This window comes from Mytilus trossulus, chromosome 9, assembly GCF_036588685.1.
Source record: "Mytilus trossulus isolate FHL-02 chromosome 9, PNRI_Mtr1.1.1.hap1, whole genome shotgun sequence".
Taxonomy (NCBI): Eukaryota; Metazoa; Mollusca; class Bivalvia; order Mytilida; family Mytilidae; genus Mytilus; species Mytilus trossulus.
In genome coordinates, this window is record NC_086381.1 from 39940867 (window position 1) to 39950169 (window position 9303).

A 9303-nucleotide genomic window follows, 5' to 3' on the forward strand; every position below is an offset into this window, starting at 1 on the left:
CATATGGTTCAAATTCTTATCTGAAGACAATTTGAATTTCAGAAAAAAAAATCATATTTGTTTTTTAATCTGTTGGATCCTTCTTATGATCAGTAGAGCATACATGTATTGACCAAACTGAAAAAAACAAACCAATTCTGTCAACATGAATTTTTAATTAGGTCCAATGATAACGATTAGGCAAATATGTTATACATCTTTGAATCAAATCTAAGCTTTTGTAGAGAACTCCGGCAGATCGGTTAAAACTTTGTGTTACGTGTTTGGGCTGTGTACTTTCAAGCTAATAATTTTTCGATAGTAAATGTTTTATATTTCTGTTAATCAGAGAAAACAATTAGAGCAATAACTTTTTATGTTGAATTATGACGATGTTTTTTTCTAACTGGACATGCTTTATTCTAAAGACTTTGAAATCGTTTGCACAAACTTTGGTTGAAATTGGGTCAGAAGATGCAGACAAAAGACATTTGAGAGGGTATACGACAAACTTGAGAAATAAAATCGATTTTAGCTGTAACTCCTAATCATCACATTGTGTCGGTAGTTATGCATTTATGTAGATCTTGTATTCTGGTGTTTTCTATTTACAGCGTCTACCTAGTATGTATTATATTGTTTGAAATTATAGGCGAATACACATTCTATGAATCAACAATCGTCATTTTTGGCAATTACTGCATCAGAAATCATCTGAAAAAATTAGGGAAAACAGAAGAAGGTAGATCTTGACATTTCGAGCGTTGATGTTCTCTGTAGCGGTGTTGAAAACATAAAGACTATTAATGCATTTGACCCCGTTCGCATTTTTTTATTGACATAGCAACTATGCATATTAACAGAAACGTAAACAACACACACATTTTATACTAGATACGCTATGGATAATTAAGATACTCAGGTATAATACTCAAAACGATAATACAATATATTTTCAACCATACATTATCGAAGATGAAAGAGAAAAACATTTCCCAACAGTAGTATTGTCAAGATTTGTATTAGGTATAAATGTCAAAGAACAGTATCACACCTTCATTAGGCATTTGTACCTCGATTTGAACCGTATTTCTAATGTAATGTAATATCCTATGCACTTATTTTTCTGTTGCCATATACAAATGAAAAAAAGACTAACTATGTAAAAGTGGATTCGGCTATATTTATACCAATGATCTAATTCCCAAACTTCAAACACAAAAATGATTTCTTTTGTAGGAACACAAAGTTATGCTTCCCCATCCATAGAGCACCATTGCACTGCTATTGTCTGGTGTGTGTAAAGTGCAAAACGTGTTAGACATGTTTCTGATGCCGTTCCCCTTCTTGTTAAAACAGCCACAAGAGAAAATATTGGTTATAATTCTTATGTCTGTTGAGTTACTGTTAACTCTTATCATAGAAATTCTTTGGTATATTGTTTTTGCTAGTTTCGACATTTTCGGTTGTTTCTTCAATAGTCATCTACTTTCCCACATTTTTAAAGTATTTTCAATTACTATGTACTACAGTCGTTAATCTTGAAGTATTTTAACCAAGCTTAATATCGATTGTGCAAGTTTCTACGAACCAATGAACATAATCCTCGTGGTCATCGTATTTTTTCACAGATGAAATTATAAGTACTTGCCGATGGAAACATATATATTCGCCGTATAACTTTCTTGCTGATATTTTTGGCTCAGCTGTCCTACAAAATTATTTTGGGCTGCACGCAGATGACTGAAAATCTGAGACTGTTATGTAATTCTGTAGGTAATAATACGGTAAATAGTTATTATGGTGCCAGGCTTATAATTCAATACGCAAGACGTTCGTTACGTTTAGACTCATCAGTGACGCTCAGTAACATTAAATGTCGGGCATATTCTATCATTTCCATTAATAAACGCATCTGTGTAAAAGCTAAGTGCTCACTTAGAGAATAAATAATTTTATTTTTCCGTAAAATGATGAAACACTGTTCTGAAGTGTTGATTTGAACTTGCTTTACAGAACATGATTTTTCCCTGCATGCATCGTTATAAATGATTTGATAACGTTTGTAGATGAATGTCAATCATTGGCAATAGAACTTACTGAGTAATATACTTCTTGTATGCAAAGCATGTTATATTTGTGTTTAGTGAAGTAGAATAGTGTTTGTAGTTTTTTTCTCTCACTACGTATGAGTTAAGAATCATTTGATATAATAAGGATACAAATACATTGATTACATCATTTCTGAAATTAAAATGTCAAACTTGAGAGATTCAATTCTTAACGCATGAAATATGTATTATATAGGTAAAGAAACTGAAGTTATTCAAAGCATTAAAAGTCATTACACTCTTCTTGTGTAAGTGCTTTCTACTTGTAAAAAAGCAACATTCGAATTGAATGGTTTCAGCATGCTTGAAAATAATTACGGTTGATAAAGTTTAAACCAGTTTCTGAACAGGACAATACTCTTCATCTGATATGTCCATTTAAATGTTGACTGGTGGGGGTTAAAAACAAAACATTGAAACTATAGATAGCTTGAAATACAATTTGGAGGTGTTCATTGATATAAATAAAGTGAAATTTGTGAATCGTGAAATCCTGCAATTTTGAAGAACAAAAAGCATTATAAAAATGATTTTAAAGCACAAAGGATAAAAATTATAGACAATACGGGATGCTGCGTGTTGACTTTCTCATTATCTTACTTCCTATATTCCATTTATATGAATAATTGATTAAATGAAACCACGTGTAAACCGTGTATATTTGTATGGTGTGATTTTTTTGTCAATACACGGCTAGAAGCGGTAGGAATTAGCTTTTAAAAACAACACTGAAAAATCTTAAAACTTTCAACAGACGAAAGAATTGATGAACAATTGAAATAAATGCAGGAAATACAATGAAAAATAACAAGTTGTTATTATTGGTCTTTGCTATTACCAATAGAATCTTGTTCTTAACATTGCAGACTTAATCCCTTTGATAGGACACTATTATAGATGCAACCTGTTAAGAAAGTCGGCAACATAACTTCAATACACAGCTGTGTGCTAGTGACTTAAAACCATATATGTATGGCGACAGTTAATTTGTTTAAATACAGATTTTATATAAGTATCAAATCATTGACAGCATTTGGAGTACTAACATGCAGATAATATCATTAATAAGTCCTATTATTTATTTTGATGTCAAATCCATTCAGTTTAGTGTAAATAAACTCATCATGGATACTTGAATTTAAATTTTGTATTTGCGCCTGACGTGCATTTCGTCTACAAACAAACTCAGCAGTGACGCTCGACTAAAAAAAGTCAAAAATCAAATAGAATACGAAGTTGAAGAGCTTTGAGGACCAAACATTCCCCCAAATTTGCCAATACAGCAAAGGTAATCTATTCCTGAGGTAGAAAAGCTTGGTATATTATAAAACAAAAAGTTTTCTCAACAGTTAAATCAGAATTATGACAATACCAGTGAAAATTCATGTCAACACAGAATTGCTGACTCCACAAGCAGTACTTGTGGCATCTAATCAATGGGTGTAATTCAACTCATCATAGATAAGTTTGAAATATAACGTTTTGGTTATGCAATTTAACAGTATGTGTTGTCGTTGGAAAGCTTGGGGTTTATATGGAGATGCTGATATAACTATTGAAATATCTAAAGTAAAAACAATTCATTATGTTCAGCTAAAAAAGGTTTCGTGTAACATATATAGTTTACCAAGGCTACTTAAATAAATGATATACAAAACGATATCTAACAATTGCGTAATAAGAACCGTAGGAACGGCGCTAGCTAGTATGACATGTTTATCTTGACAAGAAGTCCTTTGTCTGACGACATAATCAATGATTTATACGCAGAATATTCATGTTAGACAAACACGAAACATGTGCAAAAAATCAAAATCGTACAGCTCTTTATCACAAACAGGTATACGTTTTGTTAGAATGGAAGTGATTTTATTTATTACTTTTCTTTTTTATTTTATGATATAGATGTGCCAATAGTTGAGTTGTTGCAGTCATTGCTTAGCTGTAAAAATGAGCTATAGAAAATATAGTAATAGTTATGATCTTTTTAAAATTATTTGACTAGAGTAACTAATGTTGTGTCTTGTGTACTATTAATTGTCTGGTTGTCTTTTTTGTTTTTAACCATGGCATTGTCAGTTTGTTTTCGATCTATGAATTTGAATGTACCTCTGGTATCTGACGTCCTTCTTTTAAGATGAAACATCATATTTTATATAATTAGCAATTGATGTTATATAGAGAATAATACATGGCAAAATCCGTATCATATGTCGTATCATCCCGAGACATCAATATCAGCCCAAGGGCCTTTAGGCCCGAGGGATGATATTGGTCGAGGGTGATACGGCATGTGATACGGATTTTACCATGTATAGTACGCTTTATCATATATTTCAACAGAAGAGTATTATATCATATGAACTGTTTTCTGATCCATAGATTAGCACTGGGTTACCTTCAGTTCTGCTTTTGTCTTGTTTCAAAGCCTTAAAATAACTGCTTATTCAGAGCACCTGGGTTACCTTACCATTTGCGTGCTGCTGTTTTAAAAATATTTTGTTTATTATTGTATTTATTTGAGTGTTTTGTATTTTTTATAGTTGCATTTAGTGTGCCAAAAAATATGCAAACTTGATGTTCGTGACGTCACATACAATATGAAAACTTGACGTTCGTGACGTCACATACAATATGAAAACTTGACGTTCGTGACGTTACATACCAAACAATGACATCATTAAAAAAATGACCTATTTTGAGGAAATTTGTTCTTAAGCAAAAAAAACAACAAAAAACTTACTTTATGTAAAAAAAAAAAAAAAAAGTATGCGATACGGGTTTTACCATGCGATACGGGTTTAGTTATGCGATACGGGTTTTACCATGCGATACGGGTTTAGTTATGCGATACGGGGTATGTGATACAGGGTAGGTGATACAGACTGGAAAAACAACCTTTATAAGTTATACAAAATAGCTGTATTTTGTACTAAATATATGATAAATATGTATATACAACTTGTTAAAACTGGAACATAAATCATGATTTTGACAAAATGAATGTACATGGTTGGTCTGTGTTGATTTAAATGAAAATAATAAACAATAATTAAAATTCTATACATGTACAGTGAGTAGCTAACAAATCAACCGTTTGATCACCTCGCCGTAGAATGCTCACTTTGGGTGCAAGAGGCCTTGGTTAGATTTCCAGATGAGTTATATAAAGAAAGAGAAAGCTGTTTTTTTTCCTGGTTTTCTACCAAGCACACGACCTTTATTAGATATATCACAAACTGGTTACATCGGAGTGTATCATGACATATCTTCCTGTCAATTGCTACATTTGGAATTGTAAAACAGTCTAGCAAAATCACCGTTTGTATTCATATAAAAAGTTTGTAAATACGGTTCTTTCACAAACCATGCCTATTTAAGGGAGATATATGGTATTCCTATATATTTTGTTTGTTTGCCTTCGGTTTCCCATATCAGTATGCTTCATTTTGTGTAGCCAGAACTTCAGAATTTAACATGCAGTTTAGATAAACTTAGAAAGAGTCAAAATTGAGGAAGACCAAAAGTAATGGGAGATAGTACAGAATTTAAGTATAAGTTCAAACTCATAGAAGTTAGAGGCAGATAAATGTTTAAAATATATAACACAGCCAAATTTTTTTACCTTTGAAAACTTTCTATTCAAGGATACATTTTTGGGGTAAAAGTAGCACAGTTTAAGCCGTAAAGGAGTTTCTATGGGAAACTGCATTGTCTTTATTTACAGAAGTGCAACCTATAGTCATTAACATTTAATAATTGAAACTGGATTACCAAATCATCCTTCCTTTTAAACCAAAACATTGGTATCATGTTTTCTTTCAAAAAGCCTAAACTATTTACTTCAATCTATTCAATTTGATTTTAAATAGAATAACAAACAAATTTATTAATCTGAATCGTGCCGATACTTTATAAATCTCTTTCATATAACAAATTTAATTGAATTTCAGTTGAGAGTGTTACTTTTCAATAAAAAGAGCTTAATGACATGCAGAGGCAATGCATCCATGAACTAAAGCGCTTTAAAGAAAGGTGCAACATTAATTTACGGTTTATATCAAATGCATGTATTGCCCATGTTGCCAGGCAACCTACTGCGATAACATTCCCAATCTCCTGTAATGATTAAATTGTTTTAAACACGATACATGTTAACAACTTTATATTTTATAAATATTAATGTCAATTATAATTAATTGCTTCTGCTCGATCACACTTGGTAAAAGGAAGGTTTCAACCATGAACGTATAAACGTGATTTATATAAAAGGTTGTGCGGGAGAACGCCAATATCTAATACAATCTGAACAGATGCTAAAATGCAACGTATCTTAAAGTCTTTAACGGTATATACGTATATTGACCTTGCATTGTAAGGTCTCTATCGACGTGTGTATAACTAGATGCTCTAATGAAACTGAATCGCTTATCTGCATATGAGCATTGTTACTAAAAAGGTGTTAATGTAAGATGATATACCATATGGTTAGATTAAACCGTTGTATTATCAATCTGGCTAATTTTTAAGCAATTCATGTGTCCATCTGTCATTTGAGATCACTAACAAATTTTGTAAAGGGCCATCTAAGATATTTACATAATTAGATAAGTGTGTGTGCAACTTTACAGTTGACATGTAATTTATTTCTGTTGATTTGCATTTATGTAGATTTTGTAATTCTGATGTTTGCTGTTTACAATTCCTAGCTATTTATTACATTTTTTGAAATAATAGCCGGAACACATACTTTATTCAACAATAGCCCATTACGAACAATGACTCTAGGAATAGTCATCTGATTTTAGTTAAAATAGAAAGAAGTTGGATCAGGTGTTCTGAGCATGTTTGTTCCTGTCAGATTATATGTTTTTGAATGTCTATCCGTTATATTTTGTCAATCTTTTATATCTTATACTGTTTATTATAGTTTCCAAGATATAAGATAATTACGGCATTTTACCATTATTTTCTAATAACTGATTAACAAACCACAAAACTCCAATGAGCATTCACCTCAAATGTGCTTGAATTGATTCAGTGGTTGCTGAATATAAGATCTTAGAAAAAAATCAAAATTGACACCGAAAATCGAATAGGATGACAAAGAGCAAGTTGGCATTTAATGATATTTTGACAGACAATCATTGCCAATGTCCCTGGTACGGTATAGAGATCGCTTTGTAGCGGAGTTAGATTAGCTGATTGAGTACTCTGGTGTCTTATCGCAACTCCTTATTTTAACATTGTGTACTGAATTCAGATACAAAAATGAGATTTTTTTTTAAGTATAAATCGGCAAAATATAAATATGTTTTTTAACAACTTATCCAATACAAATGTACTGGCATGGGTACCCTATCCACGTATGTGTCAGTTGCTAAATAAAACCCATATAAGAATTTTTTATAAAAAGACAAAAAAAGACAAAAATTATTTTTAAAGAATTGTAGGAATATGCCAATTAAACAATCAACCTTCTGTATAAAAAGAAAGTCATGTTTTCCATCAGAGTATATCATAACGCCACTGTTTGTTTGTTGATGACAAAGTATAAAACTTGTATGAACATGTCTCAGTTCGTTCCATTCATCTGAAAACAGCCATTAGTTTTATAAAAAAATGAAAAGTTATAACCAATGAGATATCTGCTACTAACTCTGATTTTATAAATTCTTCGATAATTATGCTTTCGAGTTTCTGGTTGTTTTAATGTCTTTTATTTATTAAAAAGATTTTCAGCATTCCTTTATTTTTGTTCTTCAGTTTCTAATCCATAACTTTTTTTAACCATGAATATTAAGCAGAATTCCAATGGTTCAAAGTTCTGGTATTTACAAATCATTGACTAGAATCCATATCTAAATTAAAAGCCCTTTCCGTTGAAGACCTATCTTTATCGATTTACTTCCTTCCTTATACTTATAGGCTAAGCTATCCGGGCAATGGCATATGATTGTCTGGCAAAAGAAAGACACTAAATCAGTGAAGAAAAATAATTATAATATGTAAACAGGGAAACCTTTCGTTTTATTTATATATATTGAAGAAGGTATTCAGCTTTTCGATACCATTTACTTCAACTTTTTCTAAGCTTGTTCCAGTGGGACGATGTAAATCATGAAATTGCATTTCTGTATTTATCTGTGTGTCTATTTCCTTCCCCTTTTGTGTCATGACTTCGTTGCAGAAGACAATGTAATTATTTAGACTGAGATTGAACACTAATTTTAATACTTATTCAGAAGCATGACAAACACAATTCTTGATCATTTGCAATATTACCGTTCGTAAACTAATTTCTATGAAACCATATAAGAATTCTTATAACTTCCTCCAAAGTACATTCCATCAAGTTTAAAAGGTCATCAGACATTTCCACATATAAAAAGTTAATTGTATCATGTAGTTTGTAAATATGATCAAATGATTTCATAAGAATCTATTTTAAATTTGTTTATTTACTGAAAGAAATCACGAGGCTTTCAAAATTGAAATTGTAATTCTAATTTTGTAATAAATTTAACTGTATGACTGTAAGTGATTCCCACGACAATTTCACTACAACGGAAAAGGGACAAAAGATGAAAATCTGGATGTATCCTTACTAATTTTATAATTGTAGCATATGAGTGTAATTTTAAGAAGGCGTACTATTTGCTTTTAATATTTTATTAAGTTGTAAAAAATTTTGATCAAGCTTACATTTAGTATGAGCGCATCTGCTCTTAAGTATATAACTTATTACTTAATAGATACGTTAATGAAGGGACAAAAGGAATAAACGAGAAGGTTAAATATTCAAATAGTAACCTGAACCACCCACTTTGCAATTTGACTCCTTGTAATTGCCCAGAATAATACAAAATCAATTTGGCATTGCAAAACGTGAACAGCCACTGAATAGCAGATCCTCACGTAAGCAGGGGCCTCGATGGCCGAGTGGACTAAGTAGTTACTACTGTATTCACTAGCCAGTCAACACTGAATTGACTAGGAATGTCAGTTTTACCTATCGAAGGTTGGTGGTTCTCTCCGGGCACTCCGTCTTCCTCCATCAATAAAAACTAGTCGCAACGAAATAACCCAAATGCAGTGCTCAAAAAGGGCGTTTAAACACACAAAAACATCAAATCCTGACTTGAGCATAGTTACTGACAAAATGTGCCAGTTGAACAGATAATATGGTTCAAATTCTTAACTGAAGACAATT